Source organism: Carex rostrata, chromosome 33, assembly GCF_964058835.1.
Source record: "Carex rostrata chromosome 33, lpCarRost1.2, whole genome shotgun sequence".
Lineage (NCBI taxonomy): Eukaryota > Viridiplantae > Streptophyta > Magnoliopsida > Poales > Cyperaceae > Carex > Carex rostrata.
Genome location: NC_135950.1, coordinates 1,726,115 through 1,742,337, shown reverse-complemented (window position 1 = coordinate 1,742,337; position 16,223 = coordinate 1,726,115). Strand labels below are relative to the sequence as shown.

At 32.3% G+C, this 16,223-nt stretch overlaps 1 protein-coding gene across 2 annotated transcripts in view; it reads right to left on the bottom strand.

Moving 5' to 3' along the window:
- LOC144548475 (uncharacterized) overlaps positions 1 to 190 on the bottom strand; it is a 38,498-nt gene extending 38,308 nt beyond the window's left edge. Inside the window, exon 1 of one of the 2 annotated variants that reach the window (XM_078297154.1) lies at positions 75 to 190. The gene's annotated coding sequence lies outside the window, so the exon portion shown is untranslated. The remainder of the gene's footprint in view (positions 1 to 74) is intronic. The other variant, XM_078297153.1, reaches the window with a different exon arrangement.
- Between the last annotated feature and the right edge of the window lie 16,033 nt (positions 191 to 16,223).

Below are 16,223 nucleotides of genomic sequence, written 5' to 3'. Positions count from 1 at the left end.
TCTACCAAGGTGCTAAATTTCTGACATAAATGCAAAACACCTAGAGAAGCTGGCACAGGAAACAGAGCTCTTACCACAGTCAGAGAGAGCCTAGTCTGTCTTGTTTCATTTGGAAGAAGAGGGAGAGCGGCTCATTAGGCAACAAGTATGACGGGTGGTGCTTAGAACGACAATTCTTCTAAGAAGGATTTTAACAAACAGTTGGAGTGCAAGAGAGAGTTGGGAGAGGAGGTGAGCTAAGAGTAGAGAGGAGGAAGAAGAGAATTTCGGCGGCTGTGGTGGCGCTGGGAGTAATTTAGTTCAGTTGGGGATTCGAAGAAGACTGCTGCTTTCGTCCGATCAATTTTGGTCGGTGGGATTTAAAAGGGGCGAAGATGCGAGAAAATATTTGCTTTGATTGGCAATACTTCAATTGGCGTCAATAGTCTAGCAAGAGCCTTCGTCTGATCAATTTTGCACTTTTGACTCGTAGGCAGGAGACCATAATTGTTTTTCCTTTGTTTGCTGCTTATTATTGTACTTCTGTTGAACATTTTATTGCTTAAGTTCTTAATTTTTTTTTGTTCACCCCAGTTTTTTAATTTTTTTTAACTCAATAAGAGCCTTCTAAAATTATTAATTAAGATTTAACTTTGTAAATTCTTACATTACTGTTAAAATTACCGATTTTGATATTATGTTAATTATTAATTCACTAATAAAAATATTAATTTAAACCAATCTCAAAACATAAAGGAAATGGTTGTCAAGAAAAAAAATTAAAACTTTGATTGAAGGATGGAAAATAATTGAGAGGCTTAATTATATAGAAGTTACAAAAACTTCATTTATCCAAATACAACAACAATTTGTCACCACAATTTTATTCACATTAATCAAACACCTATTTTAATCCTAATTTTTTTTTATTGTAGTGTCTTATTTTTATTTTAAGCAAAGCTATTATTCAAAAATTATATCATATATGTCCAAGGATTAAATTTGAAAATACCGCATGTTTGACTATAGTAAGATGTTGTGAGGGATCAAACAGTAAATTAAACACATCATATTATTCATATTTTCATTTATATAAATTCAAAAATATTTTTTATATACTGAAAAGTTTTTTTTTCTAATTGCTTTAAGATACAAATAAAAAAAAATCTAAATGTCACACAAAAGGCTGCACAGATAATTTCACACTCGAGAAATGCTTTTGAAGAAGTTGACGTGTCAAGTAATAATTGGTGCTTGCAAGATAGAGTCCAATTTTATTTTTCTCACAATCTTCGGCGACATATCCTTAGAAAATAAAACAAATCTCTCTCACATCCGAACCCACTTCAACGATCTAATTTATTTCGCAGCAACATATTATATATAGTGCATCTACATTTTATAATTTCGTTCTAATTACAAATCTAACATGTTAACTTCTTTTTTTCCGTTTTTAAGATGAAAATTTTATAAATAACAAATTTAATAAAATCCTTTCAGAACACCGCACTGGTAAAATAATATATCCCCATTCATTTATCTAACTCTAAATATAAGGAGGAATTTTATATATATCTTTCAAAATTACAAAATTGTGTATTTTTATTCCAATATTTAAAATAGTACATTTATCCCTCTAAATTACAAAATCCGGGGGAAGAGGAGCGCTCGAGGATGAAGGCTTGAGGGTCAAAACATTTCTAAAAAAAAAATAATAACTCTGAAATGGTTAATTTGACTGGTCACATCCTCTACAGTACCTCAAAGGCAGCATTGGAAATTTGGAACCATTTGTCACAAGTTTCAAATCTGTCTGGTTCATTTGACACAGTATGGAACCAGAGTAACTTGAACAAAACCTAAGCCATTTATAATCACCTCTCATATATTGCATATCAAAATGTTAATGTTGTAATGATAGAATTCAGGACATTAATTACCATGATATATTAAATTTAAATAGGATGTAACTTAAACTTCCAAAACGGATATAAAAACCTACAATCTGCTCCGGAGTGTATACATTACTGCTTTAAAATTTTGGGAGAATTCATGTATTACGTACTTTTCCCTCTAAAATTCATAGTATCATATTTTATATTTACCATTCTAAATTTTAAAAACTCACAATTTATTAAAGTTTATTTCAAATTTGTAAGATAAACAAACTGATGTAGACATTTTACAAAACATGTACACCTCATCTACACAGAGAAGATTTTCATCTTTCTTAAAAGCCTAAGAGGCTTGCTTTATAGCTACATAGAAAAACTGGTGAAGACCCGAAGTCGGGAACCATCTAGGCATCTAGCATCATGGAGTGAAGGGAATCCGAATTCGGTCTAGGTCATTTGATCCGCATTTAGATTCACGAGAATGTTTATAATTTTAATTCTCCTCACAAATCATGATACAAATCAACATCAGACTGAATTTGATTTAAAGCAACAGTAGTTATCACAAGTATAGCGCTTGCAAATAGTATTTTTGGGGCCTATAGCAAGGATAAGCCGTTGCAACAAGCTTAATCCTACCGTTACCATTACTGAGAATTCTAGTAGTATCCCTAGTAATAAGTGCTTAACTGCTTAAGGCACATTTTGGTATATCAACAAGATCTGATCCGTTAATGTTAGAACCCGAGTACCCGACCCAATTAGTTCAAGACTTGACCAGTCCCAAGGAATGATTTGATAAAATTCTTTCCCAGACCAAACGATCCTTGCTGACCAGTCCCAACTCCCAAGGAATGAATTGATAAAATTCTTTCCCAGAATCAGACCAAACGATCCTTGCTGACTGGATTTCTCTCCTCAAATTAGAGCCCAGTGTCCCAGTCTGGTCTAAAACTTTACATGCTTCTTACCGAGCTGGAACCAATTTGGGCTGAAGCACAAGTTTCCTTCAGGCCCAATATATTTCTATTGCTCATCCGCAATCTACTAGACGTCACACAACTACACAAGTACAACATAACCACTATCTAATTATATGCTAATCTAATCTTGCAAATAAGTTCAAGTATCAACATATAATTAAAAATATCACTAAAAGTATCAACATATCAACATCGTCTTTGATTGAGAAAAGATGCGGTTTTCATTACAGCCTAGATACATTTATTTATGGTGCTCCATCTCATTTCTTGTAACTAACTTCTAAGTAAGACTACTTAAATTAGATCTCAGCTTTTTATAATAATTCCCAAATTAGTAGAAAATTTAGGTTCCAGTTTGGAATGCATTGAGAAAGGTATTTGGCAGCTGGGTCCCAGCTTTTTATAATAATTCTCATAATGGTCTGAACTGCACCAGGGGCATTTTGGTCCGAGCAAAGGTCAGACAACAAGCTGTTATTGACTTATTGTATCTATTTCTATAATGGATAAAATGGAAGGAGTTGTATGAGTTGAGGGATATATTAGATAAATTTAAGAGTTAAGGGGTATATAAGAAATTAGAGAAGTTTTTATTAAAACACTTGTTTTGTATAATAAAAATAGGAAAAATGTAATTATAATGTCTATTCTCTTATCTTTGTCATTTTTAGCCATTTTTCCTAATTAAGAATTATTTATTAATATTCTTTTAACCTAATGATGCTCGTACTTTTCGACATCCTTCAATTTTCACTGACTTACAACCATATTTTGTTCCTTTTTTAATTTTTAATTATAAGGATTATATTGGAGTCTCAAGTAAATAAAGATTTTTCACATAAAATCAGACAATTAAAGTGATAATTCTGAACAAGGGTCTTAAGATTCTGAGTAAAGCTACCAATTAAATCTGATACCACATTAAATCTGAAGGAGAATCTGACACCAATTAATTCTGAGCAAGGATCTTAAGGATTTTGTAACGACATTTCTAAAAAAAAAATACAGGCCCAACAAAATTCAGCCCATTAAGGCATTAACTTTCATTATTCTTATTGGGTCCCACCTGTCAGAGTATCGTCGCTCTCCCAATTTCTTTTGCTTTTTAGTTTTCCCGCGAGCAGTCGCCTGTTACTCAAATCTCAAACCGTAAATCACAGATCCAGAAAAAAAAAAAATACCAAAATCGGCAGCGAAACAATTCGAATTGGACAAAAACTCAGTTGAGTCAGTCCGATTTCACCGCTTTTTCTGACAAAAAATGTCCGACCGTTTGAATCTGTCAAAACTCCGAACGGCATCGGCTGATCCCCTTCCAACTCGGCCGATTCTGTTCCCAATCTGTCAAAACTCGGAACGGTAGACGGTTGTTTTTAAATGAACCATGTTTCTATATAGTAAAATGATTTACACGGTTTCTTGGATTTAACCTTGTATGGATATAAGGTTTACGGTTTTTTGGAAAAACATATGTAATTTTTTTGTACACATTTATTTTTACCAATTTTTTTATTAATAGAAAAATAAATAAATAAATAAATAATGAGAAATATGAAAGATTTCAGAAATTTTCAAAATATAAGAAGATTGTGATAATTTATAACGTTGACGGGACGTTATGGACTATAACATTCAGATCATCCACTAATCTTCCAATATTGTTAATTAAAAAAAAGAAAAGAGTTGGACGTTATTGTGCATAACGTCCATAAATGGTTGGTCTAAAATATCCATTTATTTGATGGCGGCACAAGATCTGAACCTCCACAATAATAAACACTAAGCAAATGTAGATGGTCCAGCTTTACTTATTAGTTATTACAGAACAAAACCAATTTCTAACTTAGGAGGCAAGATCAAATTTAAAAAAAAAAAATGGGTGGACGTTATGCACAATAACGTTCAGCTTTTTTTTTTTTTTTTTTTATAATTAACGATATACGGAGATTAGTGGTTGGATTATCTGGATTTTATAGTTCATAATGTCCCGTGAATGTTATAAACTATCACGTTTTTCTTAGATTTTGAAATTTTCTGAAATCATTCACCTTTCTCGATATTTATTTATTTATTTTCTTATTAACAAAAAAAAGGGTTTATTTTTATGTGAACTGTGTGTGAATGTGTATTTGTTCTACTGTATAAGTCAATAAACTTAGTACACGGTTGATTCGTGGGAAAAAATTTCGTGGATAAGAATGGCATGAGGTCAATAAATTTACCAGATTCTAGTAGTGCAGACCAAATTTGTGGCAAAAAATTACTCAATAAACTTATCAGAAACGGCATGAGGCTTCCGGAAGAATCAAAACATGCGCAGTGAAAGCCCTTTATTGATCTCCAAGTCATGAGTCTTTCAGAGAAAATCTTTTGGTTCCACCTTCCTCGGACCGCTGTATGAAAATTCATGGATGTAGGCATGTAGCGAACTTTTCGTTAACAGTAAATTTAGCAGTTATGAATTTAATTAATGTTACTAAGATTTTTCAGGACATGATAACAGTCTTGCAGTCTCAATCTTCAGTAAAATTATCTAACTAGTGACTTTTGAATGGAACCACATTCCAAGAAAGCGTTGTCCCTAGCTAGCATATCAAGTCTTAATATATTAAATTTTTAAAATGTTTAAAATACATGTATTTATAATTTTATATATCAGTTAACAACCCAAAAAGGTGAACGGTTGCAAAAGGTAAAACAGTTAATCCGCTATAATTTTCGGAATTCAAGTGTCGAACAACCTTGCTATTTTTCTTTTGCCAAAAAATAAAATCTTCATTAATTTATTATTTTTTCAAAAGTTTCTTACAATTAATGAATGAAAATGAGGGGTCAAAGGTACACAAGTCCAGCTAGCTTAAAGCTTTTCTCCTCGTAACTTTATTGAAGCATATTGTGGATCGAACTTTCTATTTACAAATTTTGTGAACTTAGAAGGCTTATTATGTAAATGTGACATTATTCCTTGTCAGAAGGACTAAGACGCAAATATAATATCTGAGCATTTGTATTATAAGTAATAATTATTTAAAAAGAAAATCAACAATTGAGCCAGTTAAATCTGTTAGTTTGTAATAATCTAGAAGTCAATGATACGATAATTTATCATAAAGCTTTATTCATGAATTGAATGTTTATTTATATATCATTTTGTTGCCTTGAGTTTTATTGAATTTATGGATCATTTCGAATTCATGACTGAAATTGTGAAACTCCATAATATAGATGATATATACTCTTAAAAAGTCACTGACCAAGATAATTAGTAGGAACACTAATTACCGCGATAAGGTTAGTATGTCGATTAAAATATGGTTAAGTTTTACAAACCACCTGACACGAGATGTCATTTTAATCACATAGATACATGTTCTAGAAACATGGTATTTGACAGACCCCGAATGAAACATTAAATAGAATTGTGTTCGTGTCATTTATGTTTTCATTCAGTGTCAAGTTCTACAGTATGAGGTATTTATCGTTCCTACTAAGAAATATGTATGTTTGAGTGTTATCTAACGCTGTCCGTAAAAAGCAGTCATAATGGTAGCATTTCCATATGTATAACTTAGCTGAGGAAGTGATAGTTTACCAATAATACTATTTGTCCCTCGTATCTCTATACGAGCTATAGCATCACTAGGCCCCTTGATAGAGTAAGATTATCTGCTAGCGGTATAATTACAAGAGTAATTATATTTGATAATCTGCTCAAGATCAAGAAAAGATTCAGTTAGCAAGGATGACACACATCTACCTTGAAACTAATCTGATAGCTATGAGACAGAAGAACAGACACAAGTAAATTGTTTACTGGATCGTAATATTGTACTGTACAGCATCATCTGTGTAATTGGATGGTCATGATGTGTTGCCAGATGCCGCTCATGATTATAGAAATTAAAACAGTTTTAACTCTATTTACCAACATAACACAGATCCTATTAGGTCACACCATATAGGAGTTAATCGGAGAATCTTATTGTGATTGATTATAAATTGATTATGATCAATAGTAAGATGGTTATAATTAATTATACGTGTTATAATTCAATTATAAATGTTATGTAAAAATAACAAGCAAAAATATTGGTTAATTTATAAACGTGTGTGACACGTTGTATAAATTTAACCGGTTAATTTATAAATGTGCAGGACACGTTGTATAAATTACCGAAACAACAACCGCAAGAAATATAATTATTCATAATAATTATACGAATATTATTTGTATTCGGGCCGAGGGCATTCGGGTCTTTTTAGATTCGTCCTTATCCGCATGACGTGTCATCGATCCTATCCAGATGACACGTCATCAATCTTATCCACATGTCATCATCCTTATCCATTCAATTGCATATCTTGTAAATAGGCCGAACTTGGAGGGCATTTTGGTCTTTTGGCAACCGACCCTAAACCTTATAAATAGGGGTGGAGGGGTAGAGAGAAAAACTTACTAATTCACACGTATTGTTTCGTGCATAATCGAATCGGTATTTTCTCTCTTTCTCGGTTTCTCTCCTAAATAGTCTTTCGGTTGAGAAAAGAAAGTTATACGTAGTTGACGTATAATCTTGCAGGTTGTTGTGGAGTATATTTATGGGATTGATGAATAGTGTTTTACCAAATTTCGCGGTATGTCAGTTTTTCTCATTGATGAAATTGAGTAACCGAAAATTCGTGTTTACGGGTTTTCGTCTTTTTCCCCGTGAATAGTATTTTTGCATAATTCCGCGGTTTGTATTATTTCTAGCAAAAGAAATAAACCACTCTCCGGTTAGTCTTGGTGGATAACTAATAGAGGTATCACACGTGTGATACTCCGAGTCGATTCCTTCCCTGGTGAGGCTCTACTCGCTCGGTCTACATTCCAACTATGATTTGGAAATAAAGTATAAATATGTTATATTAATCTATTTAATTGTTTAGTAGATTAAAGTTTTAGAAATCAATCATGGAGTAGATCTGTAAAATGATTAAATTGGGTTTTGATGCCAAAGGAATACTGAAGGTGGACCGCCTTGGAAAGTTTCCTGACATACCCCGTTTAATCCTGAGCTTAAGTTGGCCATAGAAATTTTTGTTCTACGGTCATTCCGCAGCTTAAGCCTAAACGGGTTTTGGTTACCCTGAAACCCAACAAATTCAACGGTCCAACCAATAAACTATCAACCCTAAGTTGTAATCATTTAAGAAAATTAACAATTTAACCAGTTAAATCAACAGTCCAACCAATAAATTAACCGTCGATCTGAAGTTTTAGTGGATCATTATCTGGTTCAGTTATGATAATATTGAATCCGAAATTTGGTGCTTGAATGAGAGGGAGAAAATGAGGGAGATGAGGTGGCGAAAAAGAAGTTCAAAAATGAGGGGAAAAAAGACAGTTTGAAAATTAGTTAGCGACTTAATTGGGCTTATTGTTTCTGAAATTTTTTTAGTTACCACTCTAATAAATCGAATTAAATGATTACCACTTGATTAACCATAATTTCATTTCTACCACCCTCGCAGACTGGGTTTGCGCACGTATTTCAATCGGTTTGCAGACCCAATTTGCACATTGAATCCATTCGCAGACCCAGTCTATGCACGGATTGTAAATTACTTTTCCGTTTTACAATTCAGGTTAATTCCAGTTCTTAATGTTTGTCAGTTTAATGTTAAGCTTGATGTTTTTGATAAAAACCACACTCTATCTCCTTAAACCGGGATTGGAGGACTTCGACATAGTTTTGATTCCCTCTTTGAAACGCACTTTTGGCCTGGAGTTTATGGTCCTTTAATTCTGACAAGTCCAATGTATAGATCAATGTTCTAAATAGCGCGCTATAGCACCGCTATAGCGTTTTTCTTCCATAAAAGCTATGGCGCTATGTCCAAATAGCGCCGCTATAGCGCGCTATTTCGCGCTATAGCGCCATTATTTGGGTATAGCGCAATTTTTTTAACCCGGCCGCTATAACGCGATAAACGCTATTTAAAACATTGGTATAGATACAGACTTTTGCCTTACAATAACTATAAAATTCAAAGTTGATATAATATTATTTCTCCTTTAATTTATTCATTAAAATCAGTGGCGCAAAATGACGGTGCATGTCTTAGTCTTGATCGAAGCTTTTCTTAATATTTGAATTTTCTGTTCACTTTATTTCAAAACGACCAAACAGTGCAAAAAAACAAATAGCAAAAAATGAGCAATGATTGAGCGGTGAAAAAATAAATGGTTACTAGAAGAAGAAAATTGGCGGTTCTTAATAAAATTTCTCTGTTTTATATATATATATAAAATGATGTATCATATCTGTTATATAAAAGTGATTCTTTCAATTACTAAATGTGAAAAACGATGTCGATATATGTGACTTGGAATTCCTATGACTTGGACTAGGAATTCATGTACGGTGTCCAAAATTATACATGGATGTCTTCTAGGAACCATGTATATAGCCCTTCTTAATTATTGTGCATAGTTACTTTAATCGGGTAGAAATCAATATTATCAGTGCATTTTTTTACAAGTTTAGACATAGTTGAGTTTTATTAACCGTGTATAATAGTCCAATAAAGACACGGTTCGGTAATCATGTATTCTCACCGAACGTCATATCTACATTACCCTCACCTGAATGTGTCATCTTTCTTTCTACAATCTACAAAATTAGTCTGGACAATTTACAAAATCAAAAATTTTGTTATTTTTAGGAAAAATGTAAATGAAAGTCTAAAATACATGCTTGTCAAGTCCAAAATACATGCTTACCAAGATACAATCAGCATTGAAACTTTGAGAGAGAGAGAGAACCTGAGATAGAGAGGAGCGATCGAGCGAGAGGAGCTTAGAGGTTCAGGCGAGATGAGAGGAGAGCAACAGAGAGTGGAAATAGAGAGCGAAACACCAACAGTGGAAGCACCAAGAGAGAGGAACCACGGAAAGAGAGAGGAGGAGACGTGTGGGTTTAGGGTTTTAGAGGAGACGAAGGGATTTTGAAAAGAATGTGACCAGGTCAACCCAGCGCGCATTTTATTTTGCGCAAACCATTTCTACACGGATATTTAATTAAAAATCCGTGAAGGAAGACATTTCTACACAGTTATTTCATTAATAATCCATGTATAAATTCTATATATATGCGGAAAAAAATGCGCGCCTTGGGAAGTTCGAAATATAAAGACATCTTTTTATATTTTTTTATATTTTTAAGCTTTGCATCTAAACTCAAATATTTATAAATAATAAAATTTCAGAGTTTGAAGCGACGTCGTTCCGACTTCCATTAGATAATTATTTAAAAAGCACATTTTCAGTTTAAATAGCAAATCTTTTAACTTTCGTACACGGATGTTTAAGTAGAAAACCGTTTAGAAATGATAGAGAATGTCTCCACGGATATTTCATTAAACGTCCGTGTGCAAATCTTTATTAATTAAAAATTCTTAGAAGACGAAATGGCTCTTCAAAATTCTATTTGCAAGTAGTTAAAACTAGTTCGATCAAGATATTTATATAAATTTTATTTGCAAGTAGAAATGGCCGAAGTCCCTCCGGCCGGCAGTGCTCACCCCTCAAATGTGCCATGGCCATTGCCCTCCGGCTACGTCCCGCCCGAAGAGGTTGATGTTAATTTCGAACTCCCTCCCGGTTTCGAAGTCCCTCCCGGCTATCTCATGCCTCCTCCCAACTACAGGAGGACATGGCCGTGGCCGCCTTCAAATGTGCCACGCTGAAGCCCAACTCTTCATTCGCTCTTCATCCGGTTCTGACGGTCCTTCTCCAACTCTTCATCCAACTCTTCATCCGGCCGGCTCTGAAATTATCCAGTAGGGTGACCTTCAGAGCAGGTGAAGATACAAATTTTAATAAAGAAAGAGCTAGCTAAAACCAAAAAGTTGGATGGACCTTCAAAAAAAAAGGGAAAGAGATGGATGAAGAACCTTCAGAGTCGGATTAAGAGTCGTCCGACTCTTCATTCGACTCTTCATCCGCTCTGAAGGTCCTTCATCTCACCTCTTCCTCTTTTTATGCCGTAAATCTTCATCCGACTCTTTATTTGATCCGCTCTTTCTTTATTAAAACATGATCTTTATCTGCCTCCGAAGTGATCAGATCACACAGAGAGAGAGAATTGATCAAATCGGCACTGGAAGGAGAAGGCCTTTCATATAACCAACTTGGTGATGGAAAAGGCGCGCCCTTTAATAACCAAAACCCTAAAATAACCTTTCTACATGGCTTTTTTTATTAAACGTCCATGTAGCTCTCTAACAGCTTTCCACACTATTAATTAAACAAAAAACCGTGTATAATTGACACCTTTCTACACGGCTTTTTATGAAACGGCCGTGTAGCTCTCACAAGCTTTCTACACTTTAATTTAAACAAACATCCGTGTACAATGCCGACCTTTCTTCACGGTTCTTTAATTAAATATCCGTGTAGCTCTCTCAAGACTTTCTACACTGTTATTTAAATAATAATCCGTGTACATTTCCTAATAAACGTCCGTGTAGCTAATTGTATGTTTAATCACTAGCAAATAAATATGGGTGTTAGCCTATTATAAATCATTTAAAAACACACACATGTGGTTCTAAATAACAATTCATGTACGGTGTCCAAAATAATACACGGATGTCCTGTAGGAACGTTGTATATAGCCCTTCTTAATTATTGTGCATAGTTACTTTAATCGGGTAGAAATCAATATTATCAGTGCATTTTTTTACAAGATTAGACATAGTTGAGTTTTATTAACCGTGTATAATAGTCCAATACAGACACGGTTCGGTAATCATGTACAACATACCACCTACTCATACACGATGCCCGATCCCTGACACGGTCGTAACTGTGTTCATTAACTTTTCAGACAATGTATGGTCGCATTTTCTGTACTGGTGGTTATAGGAACAAAATTACCTTTTGGAAATTTTAATGGTGTGACCATGAGGCAAATTAATGAAAGAATATACAGGCCGAATAATTATGAAACCTATAATACAATAAATTAATGATATTTCTATATAACTAATACATTAAAATCCTTATATAGTATATTGAGTAAGCCGGATATACATTATATTACGATCTGTATGTATAATTTTTTTGAAATGTGAATATGCAGTGCATTCCTGTTTGTTACATTCGAAATTTTATTAATCTCACGAAATTTATTTTATTGATTAATTTCTATTTATGCTAACAAAACTAGTGCATATAGGCATAACAGTGTTGGAATATATCATCGCGGATACTTCTGTCGATAATATATAGTAAAAAACGATGTCGATATATGTGACCTGGACTAGGAAGTCTACGTAGGCTCCACAGCCATATGATTTGATCGACATTCTCTGGTTCCAAAAATTGAGATGAAAAGTATATTGTCATATTTTTTAATTAACAAAAGAAGTCTGAGAACATTGCTTTCTATTGATTTGATTTTGTAATATTACAAAACTGCGGACAGTGATTCAAAGTCTGAGATGAAAAGTACCTTATCTTTATGTTTTATTTTATCCTCATATGTGTACCTCCCAGGTCATAAATTAAAAGTTCTTCTTAGCACAAGTTGATAGGCGCTCTTTTTCCAACAGAAATTTTGAACGTACACTTGTTGATTGAATATGTCTGCAACAAGAAGGCTAGCTTGGATCGAGTCAATCAGAGAAAAATCAACATAGCGAGCTAGGGGCCAATTATATAATGAGATCTTCATTATAACCAATCGTTCACATTATTGATAAAGAAATTGACAATCCATATGATATTTTTACATTTAGAAAGTTAATATTCTCCACAAACTTCTCATCCACGGGAACATTCGTGTTGGTTGGTTTTGGAAAATTGTGCATCTCCTTAATTATGTTGGTGTTATCTGATCTCGTGCCTTTCAAGACAAGCAATTGTAAGTATCAAGAAATTTACATTCAGGTAAAACATGTTTTAAATTATGACACAATTATAACTCGAAAGTTATACTTCATGGAGCTCATTTGAAAGATAAAATCAGGTAAAAAATATTTGTATTTTTAGATTCGCAAAATTCATCCCGGGTCGTTGGAAAAATGGATGAGAATGATAAAAAAAAATGAAAAAAAGGTGAATGAAATGAATATTGTCGTTTTTGACTTGAAACCAAAAGTAGTTAAAAATTAAAACTATACATATTTAAAATTTTAATACTTGTAGATAGAGGTTTAAATACTTGCGAGTAGAATTGTAAAATAATTTAATATTTTAAATACTTTGATATTAGCGCTAGAAATAAAAGTTAGATAAAATTGGAAGTTTTTTTTGTTAAATTATTAGGAGGACGTACTCGGGGAGTTTGTTTGGATACAATTATCAGGCTCATATCATAATATCACTTCCAATTTGAAATAAATGATGACCTAACATTAAAAATAAGTATCTGTGTGTATATATTGTTTGTAATTTTCAACCGACTTAGATCAGATGAATAGTAGCGCTCCAAAAAAAATATTGGACGGAATGAACAATTACGTTCCAAAAAAAACAATGGACTGAATAAATCAATTTTTTTTAATAATTTCTTCGCTAAATATTGTTGCGAATTAAACATTTTCTTCGCTAAATATTATTGCAAATTTAACATTTTCTTTCCCAAAAATGTTCTTTCAAATAACATTATTAATGCGCAATCATTAGTTTCCAAAAAAAATGCATATAATAAAAAAAATCTGTATATATTAAAATTAAATAAAATATTAGAGCCCAAACTTTGAATATTTAAATGGTCCAAACTTTTCTATAAATAGGTATGATCTATAAATAACAAATTGTATATATCAGTATTATAAATAACGATATGCGCTTGTCGAACGGACGGGTACCGTCAAGTGATTAATCGGTATTCGGCCGATTAATCAAAATTATGCGGACAATTTTGTATTTTTATGAAAATTATGTGTATAAATCATAATTTATTTAACTCATCAAACTTATCAAATAAACTTAATTTAACGTAGTTTTATTATTATAACATGATACTACACTTAACAACACTACACGTATTTTAATGTGTAAGTAACGCATTTATTTAATAAAAAAATAAGTTTGAGAATTAAGCGTTTTCAAATACTAATAATATATTATTTGAAAGACATGAAACATTTCAATATAAAATCACTAAATTTAGTTTGTAATAACAACTTAATTTAATATATGAAGATGATGTACTAATTAAAAAATTAGTAAGAAAATTATATGGTATATAATAATAGAGAAATTAATGAATTAATTCAAATAAGTAAGAAGAAAAAACATATATAAAAAGAAATTGGATGTATAACCAAGCACAAATAAAACTGCAATACATAATTTATGAAACTTATTATTACAAAGTCACAGAACAAACAATGCAAAAATAAATATTCACTGGAATAGACTAAAATAAATGGAAATAAATGGATGATTAAACGAGAATAAACAGAAAAATTGAGAATAATCAAGAATTATCGGCCAACAGAATAATTCACTATAGACATCTAATAAGTGAATTCATAACGGTTTGACCGCAGTTAACGATAAAACAGAAATATAATTGGTTGTTAAAACTGTATTATACAACATTGATATATATAAAGAGCTCAAAATTTTCTTCTGCTCCGAACTCTTCAGGACCAGCCTTGATGTGGAGTTTCTTTCTCCCAGCGGTTAGACACAAACCACGAAAAAAAATTGTAATTTGGCGCGGAATCACGTAACTGCACCAAAAATAAAGGATATGAAAAATATTGCGGAAATATATATATATATAGTCTTTGTTGCCATAAATTATCCTCCTTATTGTTCTTCTCCCAGCAGCAAGTACTAATAGGCATGTTAGTCCAGCATTTTTTTTTTTTTGTTAGTTAGAATTGCTCAATCATGATTAATTATTGACTTGATTTGACACACAAAACGGTCATAATTACTGAAAAGAAAAAAAATCCGTGCGCAGATTGGGTTTGTGAACGGATTGTAATTTTTTTCGGTTTTTTACAATTTAGATTACTGAAAACAAAAATATAATCCGTGCGCAGACTAGGTCTACAAACGGATTCAGAGTGGAAACTGGGTATGCGAACGGATTCGGTGCGCAGACTGGATCTACGTACCGATTAAGATCCGTACGCGAACCCAGTCTGCAAGGGTGATAGAATAAAATTCTGACTAACTGGATGCTAATCATTTAGTTTCAATTTATTCGGGTCGCAACTAAAAAAAAGAATTGTTTGGAGAATTAGGTCCCTTATTTCTCTTTTTTCATTAGTACAATATTATCTAATATTTTACTCTGTCGACAATTTTAACATCCATTAATTACTTTCCTTAAATTACTTCATTTTCATACATTAATTATTATAGGATTTACTTTTTTTTACCACTGCAAAAATAGGCCACTATTTCTGAGAATAAAAAGTAACTATTCCTAATAATACAACAACAGAAATTGCTATATTTTTAAATATATTAGTATTACCGATAGAAATATCTACGAAAATACTTTTGACAAAAAAATATTTGTACCCTCACAAATAGAATACACTTACCTTATTTTTTTAGAAACTTTGATTGATGTATATTCTTGTAAACTTATGCTCCGCTATTATTATTATTTTGGGCTTTTAGATTATTATATGTCGTTTGGAAGAAATACCTATTTTGGACAAAATCAAAAGACAAGACAAAAGAACATCTAACACTTATAAAAATTAAATAATTAATAAATGATCACACATTAATTATATTACGAGAAGTTATGACAGTTCTGACACGTGCTGATATTTAATCATATGCTTGTGTAAGCATTGGAACTAGAGAATGTCTCATTTGTCATCGGAAACTAACTAATTAGAAGGCTAATATATTTTTTGAAACCCGCTACATATTTTTTACATTTATTAATAAAGAGTGAAATGGATACTTTGTAAATTTAAATGAATTTTAATAGAAAAGACAACAAAATGGGTAAATTTGTGTCTTTGAAATTAGAAGGGTAAATATGATATTATGAATATTAGAGTGGCAAGTACATAATTTTGAAGTTTTTGAGGTGTATGCATGAAATTCTCCTTTATTTTTATGCTCAAATCATACCTCACACTCTTATCTTTGTTTTCAAAGTTCAATAGTCGATATAAACTACTCAGTGCTTTTCAGAAGATTGTGAACCAAAGGCAATGATTTTGTACCAATAAAAAAAAAGAGTAAAGATGTTGTCTCCCTTGAATCTGTCCCCTATCTGTCCCCCTAACAACCTTCCTTTTTTGTTCCCTCACGTGATCAAAACCCATCATTTTCAATTTTCTCTTAGAAAGAAAAACAAAATTCAACAAAATTCAAAACTCACCCTGT